Here is an 11,342-nt window from a genome sequence, read left to right on the forward strand (position 1 = left end):
CTGAGAGGCTGGCAAGTGAGGCGGAGAACGTTGGAATCTGCAGCAAGCAAGCCTCCCTGCTCGCTTCAGTGCCTGGCTGCCGGCCGCCATCTTGGTTGTCAGTTAATTTGCATATACTCACTGATTAGCCAATGAAAAGGGTAGCGGTCGTACGCTAATTACCATGTTTCTCTTTTATTAGTGTAGATTTTATTTACATACATTTATTTATATACATTTATATATTACATCTGCACACATTGAAAACACCAAGGACAATGTTATAATTTTACTTTAAACATCCATGTCCTTTTAAAGAACTGAAGAGGATAAAAATACTTTTTAATTTTTATCCAGATACTTACCATTTCTTATTCTCTTCAGTTGCTCCTGAATATCCAAGTTTTCTGTAATATTATTTCTTTTCTCTTGGAAGAACTACCATCACCATTTCTTGTAGTACAGTTCTGCTGGAGACAAATTTTTCTTAGTTTTCCATTAATAAAATTATCTTAATTTTTCAATCATCTCTGAAAAATATTTTCACTGGACACAGAATTTTGAGCTGACCAATTTACTGTTTTAGCTTTAAAGTCTGGCTGCTATGATTTCTGATGGAAAAATCTGTTAACGTTTGAATCATTGTTCTTTTGTATGTAAAGCATCACTTTTCTCCTGTCTGCCTTTGTGATTTTCTCTTATCTTGGGGTTTCATATTATAATGTGTCTCAGTATAGTTTTCATAGAATAGCCCTCATGGTTCTAAGCTGCACTTCAACATGCCTCATCCCTTGATTTTCTGTTATATCAGTCCTCTAACTCTGGCCCTCCCTTACTATATACTTTCTTCACTCATCAGCTGTCAATGTTGGCATGGTCAGAACTACTGATTTACAAGTTTATGTTTTATCATTCAATTGAGACATTAGAGCTCCTTTGCAATACAATAATTCTCTCAGAGGACCATTACAAGTAAAAGCATACATGAAGGAGAGAGGCACATTAAGAGAGAAAATACTTAGCAGCACACTACACAAGGCATTAAAAACTACCCTCTTCCTACCTAGAAGGTGCTATGTCAAATTCTTGTTCAAGTTTATAATATTTTTAAATAAGTTCAAAAGTAAAAGTTTCCACTTTTAAAAGCAGAGAACAGATCAGATCAGATAATTATACTTTTAGTGGTGATTTTACCAATTATACAAAAGAGAATTGTCCAGTCTTTCTGAAGTTTTCAGAAGTCTACTGAATCAGTGAACATGAACTCTTTTTCTCAAAAATACTCAAGATATTGGTCAAACTAGTAGAAACAAAGTGTTCACATATTCTTAGTAAATAATCTGATATACTTATGTCACCGAGATCAAAGACCAGAAATGCTTATGCTAATTGCCTTTCAGCATGTATTTTCCCTGCTAATGGCCACTTCTCAGGGATATAGAGTTTATAATCATATGAGTAAGTCCTTTTGTAAACCAACTAATATATTTAATATTGTTAAACTACTCTTACAATGGTTCTCTCGGTAGCTGCCCAAGGATATAGTCATGCTGTCAGACTTCAGAGAGAACTGAAAATTCTTCAATTCATGTTCATTTCAGGAACCCTATTCCTCTTTTTTTTCTTTTTGCATATATTGTTAACATGGTATAGTCAACATTATTTAACTTTCCATATAAGTAAACATTCTGTATTTTTGTATATAAGAATGGTTCTCTAGTGGCAAGAAAATAGTAATTTTGCTTAAAAAGACTTCTCATAATCAATAGAAAAAAATAAAGATTTGTGGAATTAAAAATAAAGATGGCCCGGCCGGTGTGGCTTCGTGGTTGAGCGTTGACCTAGGAACCAGGAGGTCACAGGTTCGATTCCTGGTCAAGGGTACATGCCCCGGTTGTGGGCTCCATCCCCAATGGGGGATTTGCAGGAGGCAACCAATCCCTGATTCTCTCTCATCAATGATGTTTCTCTCTCTCTCTCTCTCTCTCTCCCTCTTCCTCTAAAAATCAATAAAAAACATATTTAAAAAATAAAGATGAAATGGTATAATAATTGTGAATATACGTAAGGATTATAATTTAACTAATTTATATTATCCTACTAGTTAAATACACAAATTGTAACCTTGTAATCACTAATTCCAAGGGATCGCATTCTACATAAATAATCTTCAACCACTGTCAATATTGTCTACTTTTCCTTTATTATAATTCTCTCAATTTGAAAAGATAAACCATAAAAATAGAATTGTGTGATTTTCATTAAATATGAGATAGAAATTATATAACACTGCATCTTGTGCAGCATCCTGGCTCCCTAGAATCCTTGTTGAAATACACGTTGGCAGTGATACTAACCAAACAGTGTGAAGGTTTTCCAGGGATAAGCAGCACCTACTTTATTTTTCTGGAGGAAGGGGACTGTTATGACTCCTCCCATTGCTTAAAATTCTGGGGAAGTTTTGCCAGCTAACCTTGTAAGTACACAGCATACACTTAGCATATTTCTGGGAGTTTATTGGGAGGCAGGTGAGTTACAGGTCAAACCCCAAGCTTTGTCTAAAAGCAGGCCACAAACTTCTTTGAAGGTTCCCTTAATATACTTGTAACCACATTTGTAAGTTCTTACATCAAGCATTCTAAGGACCAGCAAGCCATTTCTCCAGAGTCCATTCCTTGATCCTTGGTGAATTATCACTTAGCCAGTAGCCGTGAGGTATATACTTTTGGTATACACATCGTCACTGTGCTGCATAATCTCTAATTTGGGATCATAGATTCCGATACATTTACAGGTATGACTCTACTGAGCACAATTTGTTCCTTTTGAACATCATCTTGAACTTAGAGCTTTTTACAAATTCAACTGGTTCCAGTTATTATAATCATGGTCTTTTTTTTTCATGTTTGAATTATCAAAATTTAGCCAATAACAGATCTTTGAAGTTGGCATCTTTGTCGGTACTTCCAGGCATCTTGGAAAGTATTCTTGCTTCTCACAATAATATATTCCAGAGCACTATTATTTTTCCTGACTGCAAACATGAAAGCAGTTTTCTCCAAAGAAATCTGGCTCATTTCAGTGGACAATAGTATTTGCAGAAAGCCAACAAACAAGATATTTAAACTCCGATGGCTTTAGTTTCCTTTCTAAAATTAGTATTTTAGATCATACTGATAATCCAGGGCTCCTTGGAGAAATGGCTCATATTAAGGCTGAGAAAGAAAATGTACAAGACAAGCGTAAAATATCTTGTAATGGAAAGGAAAAAAAGTGCTCAAAAAATGAGATACCAAGAAACAAATTTAACAAAAGAAGTACAAGACTTGTATACCTGAAACAACAAATCATTGTTGAAAAAAATTAAAGAAGCTCTAAATAAATGTAAAAATACCCCATGTTCATGGCTTCAAATACTTAACATTATTAAAATGGCAATATTCCCCAAATTGATAGAGATTCAGCACAATTCCCATTCAATTCTGAGATACGTCCCCCAACCTAGAAAGCTGATTCCAGTATCCACATGAAACCCACAAGGGAACTGAGAAAACCAAAACCATGCTGTAAAAAAGAAAGAACAAGGTTGGAGGACTAACACTTCCAAAATTTGAAACTTACTACAAAGCAACAGGAATCAAGACAATGTGGTACTGGCATGAGGAAAGACATACAGATCAATGGAAACAATTTGAGAAACCAAAAATAAATACTAACAGCTATGGTAAATTGATTTTTAACAAGAGTACCAAGATAATTCAATGGGAAAAGAAAAAATGGCACTGATAAAACTGGATATCCACATACAAAAGAATTATTTGGACCTCTACCTCACACCATGCACAAAAATTAACTCAAAAATGGATCACAGATCTAAATAGAATAGCACAAACTATAAAACTCCTAAAAGAAAACATAAGAGTAAATCCTCATGACCTTGGGTTAGGCAATGATTTCTTAGATATAACCACAAAAAGCACAAACATTAAAGAAAAAAACACATAAATTAAACCTCATTAAAATTAGAAACTTTTATGTTTCAAAGGAAGCAAACAAGAAAGTGAAAAGACAACTTACAAAATGGAATAAAATATTTGTAAATAATATATCTAACAAGGGACTTTTGTCCAGAATATATAAAGAACTTACTGTTAAAAAAAATAAAAATAGGCAAAGGATCTAAATAGACAGTTCTCAAAAAAAAATGTATAAGTGACCAATAAGCACATGAAAAGATGTTCAATATCATAAGTTATTAGGGAAATCCAAGTCAAAACCAGTAAGATATCATTTCACACCCACTAGGATAGCTAAAATAAAAATGGTAGTCAATAACAAGTTTTGGTGAAGATGTAGAGAAATGGGAACCCTTACATTGCTAGTGGGTAGATAAAATGTTACAGCTGCTTTAAAAAACAGTTTTTGGTTCATCAAAATGCTAAACATAAAGTTACCATGTGACCCAGAAATTCTACCTCAAGGTATATACCCAGAAGAATTAAAAACATAAGTCCACACAAAATCATCTGCATGAATGCTCACAGAAACACTAATCACAATAGCCAAAATATGGAACCTACCTGTTCATCAACTGATGAACTGATAAACAAAATGGGGTATTATCCCTACAATGGGATATTATTTGGTAATAAAAAAATGACATACCAATATTTGTTTCAATGAGGATGAACCTTAAAAACATTAAGTGAAAGAAACCACTAAAAAACAATAACATATGCTGCCCTGGCTGGTGTGTCTCAGTTGATTGGCCGTCATCCAAATGCATTGAAACGTTGTGGGTTTAATTCCTAGTCAGGGTACATGCCTGGGTTGCTGGCTTGTTCCCTGGTAGGGAGCATGCAGGAGGCAGCCAGTCAATGTTTCACTCTCACATTGTTGTTTCTCTTTCTCCTTTCCTCTTTCTCTGAAAAAAATCAATAACTATTTTTTTTAAAAACCCATATACTTATGATCCCATTTACTACATGCAATGTCTAGAACAGGCAAATCCATGCAGACAGAAATCAATTAGTGGTTACCTAGCACTGGAATGGTAGAGGTGAGAAAAGGAGCAGGAATTTCGATGACCGGTAATATCATTTTGGGGTTTGAAAAAGTTCTGAAATTAGATAGTAATGATGGTTGTACAATTCTAAATATACTAAAAACCACTAAACTGCACATATTTTAAGTGGGTCAATTTTATAAAACTTGAAATATGTATAATAATAAAAGTGTAATATGCTAATTAGACCAGACGTCCTTCCATACGACCTTCTGGATGAAGCCAGGTCTGCAAGGGAAGCCCAGGTCCCGGGTGCCAGAGGGAAACTGGTGCCGGCAACCGGGGGAAGGAAGGCCTACTCTTGCACGAATTTCATCATCTGGCCTCTAATATTTCAATAAAGTTATCAAAAATGCATAACCTGAATTTAATGAGAAAACAAGACAAACCCAATTTTAACAAAACTATAAAACAACTGGATTATACACTTGAAAAATGTTATTTTCATAAAAGACAAAGAAAAGCTAAGGAAGTAATCCACATTTTAAGAGACTAATAAAATATGACAATGGAATGTGCGACTATACATGAGGAAAATCTATCTTACCTAATAATAGACAAACATGTAAATTAACCATCCCTCCGTTACGCTCACCAGCCAATCAGGAGAGCATGCAAATTAACCCAACAAAGATGACGGTTAATTTGCATATGTAGGCGCAAAGCAGTGGAGCGAAGACTGAAGGCTCCATTTGGAGCCGCGAAGACTGAAGGCTCCGGCTGGAGTGAAGGCCTGGGTCCTGGGTGCCGGAGGAAAACCGATGCCGGCAGCCAGGGGAAGGGAAGGCCTATTGCACGAATCTCTTCATGCAATGGGCCTCTATTCTATATGTATAAAAGCCTAAGCAAACGAACGACGACCAGTCAACCTGTCGCTATGACACGCACTGACTACCAAGGGGAAGACGCTCAATGCAGGAGCTGCCCCCTGGTGGTCAGTGCACTCCCACAGTGGGAGTGTCGCTCAGCTGACTGATGGGTGCCAGACACCGAGCTCAAGGCTGGCAAGTGCAGCTGCAATGGTGTGAGCTTCTCCTGCCTCGGCAGCAGCACTACCAAATGGCGGCTGTGGTAGGCGCAGTGGGGCTGGGATGAGTGGGAGCAGCGCAGTGCCCGGTCCAGGCTCAGGCCTCTCCCGGGCCTCCTGCTGGTTTGCACACTACTATATCCCCCGAGGGGTCCCGGATTGCGAGAGGGCGCAGGCCAGGCTGAGGGACCCCACTGGAGCACAAATCTGTGCACCAGGCCTCAAGTATGCATATAAGCATAACCCATGGACACAAACAATAGTGAGGTAGGCCTGGAGGGGATGGGAGTACAGGGTGGAGTGGGGTCAATGAGGGAAAAAAGGAGACATCTGTAATATTTTCAACAATAAAGATAAATTTTAAAAATCAAATACTTATTATTAAACTAAAAGTTAATTTTTTGTTTTTCTATAGTCAATTTTATCAAGTTTATTTTATTAATGTGGTTAAAAAATTTCCCCTCTCTTAGATAATACAGGAATTCTTCCATATTTTTTTCTAGTACCTATATGGTTTCATTTTGTACATTTCCATTTTTCACAGTTCAATTCAGAATTTACTCTGGTGTATGGTGTGATAAACTTTTCATTTATAGCTTTCCCTATATGTTTGTCTAGTTTATCCCAATAATACTTATTTAAAAGTATTTCTTTCCCCATTGATCTTAAATCCTATTTTTACAAATATGCTTGAGTCTAATAATAGACTTTTAAATTGTATTTTAGTAGGCTGGAACTACTATTTCAATTATAGTGAGTGTATTATATATTTTAATATCTGGAAATACTAGCCTCCCCTTATTACTCTTTTTCATAATATTCATGGTTATTCTTGCTTTTTTGGTTTCTACCTAATAAACTTTATAGTCCATTTTTTTCTTGCTCTCAACAAAAAAACCCAGAAGGTATTTGTATTGAGGCTTAAATTTCAATTTATAAATTAACTTAAGCACAGCTATTATGGCTCAGTGATTGACATTCAACCTATGAAACAGAAGGTCATGTTCAATTCCCAGTCAGGGCACATTTCCCGGGTTGCAGGCTTGATTCCCAGTGTGGGGCATGCAAAAGGCAGCCTATCAATGATTCTCTCTTATCATTGATCTCTCCTTTTCTCTCCTTCTCCCTTCCTCTCTGAAATCAATAAAAAATATTTTTTTAAAAAAAGAATAATTTTCCTTTTGATGATAAGGTTTATATCCAAAAATGACATGTCTTTATGTTGAGTCATATCTTCTTTAAAATATTTTGTCAGCCCTAACTGGTTTTGCTCAGTGGATAGAGCATCGGCCTGCAGACTGAAGGGTCCCAGGTTCGATTCTGGTCAAGGGCATGTACCCTGGTTGCGGGCACATCCCCAGTAAGGGACGTGCAGGAGGCAGCTGATCGATGTTTCTCTCTAATTGATGTTTCTAACTCTCTATCCCTCTCCCTTCCTCTCTGTAAAAAAAAATCAATAAAATATATTTTTAAAATAAATAAATAAAATATTTTGTCTCATGTGGTTTTAGGCATTTTGTATTAGATTTATGCTTAGATCTTTTTTTGCTGCATTATTTTTCTTTTGCTATTGAAAATTTATTCTTCTCTACCATTACATCTCTGCTTATTTCTATGTTCATGTGATGTTAATTTTTTTTTTGTTAAGTTTATAACCTGCTATTTAAATGCTCTTACTACTTTTACTAGCTTTTCCATTTAGTTTACATTTTGGGGTTTTATGAATATAGAATTATACCATCTGCAAACAAATAGTTACCCCTCTTCCTTTTCCAATATTTATGCCTATAAATTCTTTGTGTTGTGTAAAAATTGCATGACAATATTAGTCATCCTTATCTTTTTCTGGACTTACTGGCAATGATTCTATTGTTTCCCTATTTATTTATTTATTTATTTATTTAGTTAGTTAGTTAGTTAATCTATTGGCAGCATACATTACTTTGTAAATATATTTGGCTTAGATGAATAGGGCCTGAATTAGCATTTACTAAGTACACAGCATGTGATACTACAAGAAATGTATAGCAGGAAACAAAAGGGAGCCAATCTAGTATTTAAAATTTGCTGTGCAAAGCCTAATGCTTCCATTCACTGAAACTGCTGATGAATATCGCTAATATAATAACAGGCGAAAGTAAAAAATGCTGCTGCTATTAGATGATAATCAAAAGTTAAAAAGGAATTATAGAAGCTCATAGACAGGAACAGTAAGATTCAAATTGCAGGATCTCTCATTTACACACCATTTATCGTTTTTAGAAATGATTTTCCCCGCCAGTAGGAGAAGACTGTTGTTTAGTCAGGAATGACGATGAGGTTACATGGACTGAGTTGCACATCTGTTCCCAAGAGGTCTCCTTCCCTGGCTTTAACCACAGTCTGGCCACAGTATGGAGTTTTTCTCTGTGCAAAGCTTTACCAACTCATATCAGAATGAAACCCAGGACCTGCGTGCTTGGCAATTAGCTCCAACAAGCTCAGCTAATGGACCCAGACAGCAAGCCTGCTTTTGAGATTTGAAACCCCAAAACTACTTTGATTAGTTACTATTTGAGTAGGAAGTGGAAAGAGGAACTGCAAAGTCAAGAATGTGCTAATCTCACCTTCTGTCAGGAGGGATTTGCAGGGGTGTGAGTACTGCACTTCTGTTTCAAACTTTACATTAACCCACCCTCTGGTTTAACCACATAAATGAGTCTGGAAATCCCCTTACAGTCAGGTGAAGAATAAGGCTGTCCTTTGAATTAATTGTGACTTCATTTACATAGTTCTACAATGTTAACACAGTTATTAAATATTTTACATCCGGGGTAGCCTATAGAGCCAAATGATAGTTATGATGGGTGGCAGCTCTGATGAATACATACTGGTTGAGTGTAAGGATAAGGATGAATGTGTACAGGGGGATGGTGTTACCAACAACACAAAGTCATGTCCCTAGGCAATATTCATATTTAAAATGAATGAACAGCTTTTGAATGATTTATAACTGACTTCCCTCGATTCTTTTTATAAGATGTTCTCCTTTACTTCATAACCTATAACTTGCTGAATGACGTTTCATGAGTGCCTTTTTCCCTGGTAGTGTGACTATTGCTTTGTCTATTGGACTTCAAATGGTATTTTCTCCTTAATATCAGATGTAGGAAATTAGCGATGGAATCATTTGTATTCACAGAGGAAATTATTTTAGCTAAGGGATTTGGGTGAGCTGGTCTTAATCTTCATAGTGTTTATAATTTACATTTTTCTCTAGTATTTGTTTTAATAATATGCTAGCTTTTGGCTAAGATGAAGATAATCCAATTATATGATGCCATTCAAGTACAGAGAAAACTTAGAAGTACTTAAGAGTGTGAATTTCTGTACAGAGTTATCCAATGAAAATTAAATGGTTTGTTGAATTTAGAGTACAAAACAGTATTTCCTCCTTCAACAACAACAACAAAACAAAACACAGAGAGCTCACTATGTACCAAGCATTGTGCTAAATTCAAGGGATGAAAATACAAATAATTCAATTCAATATTTCTTCTTTTTATTTTAAACTTGCAATTTTCCTAAGGTAACAAAATAATTTTCTCAGCTATCCATTTTAGCTTGGGAGTGTAAACAGTTTTTAAGATTAGTTTAGCAATATCAAAAGTACAATCTTCAATAATTTTCAGGCTACTGGTGAACCAAACCAAATGTTCTTTTGAAATGCATTTAAGGAATGTATGAAAACTATACTTAGCACAAATCAAGGATGTTTGTTTATCTTATAAAAGGAATCTTTATAAATAAGAGGAGGAGGAGTGCAGCAGAGATGAAAGAGCATAGAGAGTCAGCCTCAGGCTCAGATATGTGTGGAGCCTCTTACTAACCAGGCTCGCTTCCATGGGCAAGTTGCTTAAGCATCCCAACTCTCTGGTCTGCCATATCTTAAAGCTGCAGAAATGATGAATGAGATAATATAACAAAAGAGTTTCAAATAGAGCCTGGCCCATTATCTATGCTCCATAAAAGGCAGCTGTCACTACAAAATAATCATGGCATTTTCTTAATACTAAACTTCATTGTGTTTACACAAGCTGTTCCCAGGTTTTAAATCTATACTTATCTTCTCAACAACACATCATAGAGAGGCCTCTGGCAGTATTTTTGGAGATGTAAATTAAATATTCATTTATCATTTGGTCTGCGTCAAACACAATGAAAGCTATTAGGAAAGTTATATTTTGCAATGTGCAGTTTTCTGTGCATCTCCTTGTTTGGTAAACACAGGTTTTAATCAACCTTCTTGACCATCCATCTCTCCTCTCATTGCTTTCCTCAAGTCTTAGTACACAAGCAATAATTGCAGGTTGCTCATCCTTTTCCAAATTGAATAAACCCCCTCCCTATCTGCACACACACCTTTATTCTTCTCTAGCTCTCAGACATGGCTTACATGACATCCTCCTATTTGATAAGCTCTTCTCTGTTCGCTGGAGGGACTTTCTTCTTTTCCCATTAGGCTGATGTTTGCTCTAATATTTGCTTATCCTATTGAGAACAACCTCCCAGACTAAGTTCTTTCTATCTGAGGAAATCTGAAACTCACACATATTAAAAGTTCCTTGTCTCATAATATAAGAAATAAAATGAACTTTTGAAAAATATTTTGACATTAGCATCAAAATTACATGGATTATTAGGTGATGAACCCTAGAAGTTCTCAATTAAAAAATTGTACTTTATTGTCCACAATGATAAATGAAAACATTGTAAAATTAACTCTTCAACCAGTGGAAATCTGAAGGCATGTCTTATCTATGAGGATATTTGTTATAAAGATGTGGTTTATATTTTATTAAAATTATATTTCCATTAATAGATGACTCGTGTACAGGGCTTCTTACAGCTCTAAGAATATCTGTTATTAAATTTCACAGACAAATTCTCTAACTTGGAAAGATGCTCTTTGATTCTTGTTAATTATTGATTCTTGAACTCTTGATATCTTTGTACTAAATGTTGTTGCCAATAAAAGCTGGTCTCCAGGCCAGGTCTTTTCCATATTACATGAAAAAGAGCTGATTTGATGATGAGCATGTAATGAAATATACTTGTAAAGGTTTGGTTGGATCACAGAGTTTGATTGATCCTAAGGGTTTTCAATTTCTGCTTTATTCTGGCCCTATAAACCAGCGGTTCTCAACCTGTGGGTCGAGACCCCTTTGGCGGTTGAACTACCCTTTCACAGGGGTCGCCTAAGACCATCCTGCATACCAGATATTTACATTA

General features: G+C 35.8%; 1 protein-coding gene across 15 annotated transcripts in view; it reads right to left on the reverse strand.

Moving 5' to 3' along the window:
* The window catches only part of BAZ2B (bromodomain adjacent to zinc finger domain, 2B), a 331,540-nt gene that overhangs the window by 280,192 nt on the left and 40,006 nt on the right, over positions 1–11,342 (reverse strand). For 14 of the 15 annotated variants that reach the window (XM_014534089.1, XM_014534091.1, XM_014534101.1 and 11 more), the window contains exon 4: positions 345–449. The gene's annotated coding sequence lies outside the window, so the exon portion shown is untranslated. The remainder of the gene's footprint in view (positions 1–344; positions 450–11,342) is intronic. The other variant, XM_014534088.1, reaches the window with a different exon arrangement.

This window comes from Myotis brandtii, unplaced genomic scaffold, assembly GCF_000412655.1.
Source record: "Myotis brandtii unplaced genomic scaffold, ASM41265v1 scaffold125, whole genome shotgun sequence".
NCBI classification, from domain to species: Eukaryota; Metazoa; Chordata; class Mammalia; order Chiroptera; family Vespertilionidae; genus Myotis; species Myotis brandtii.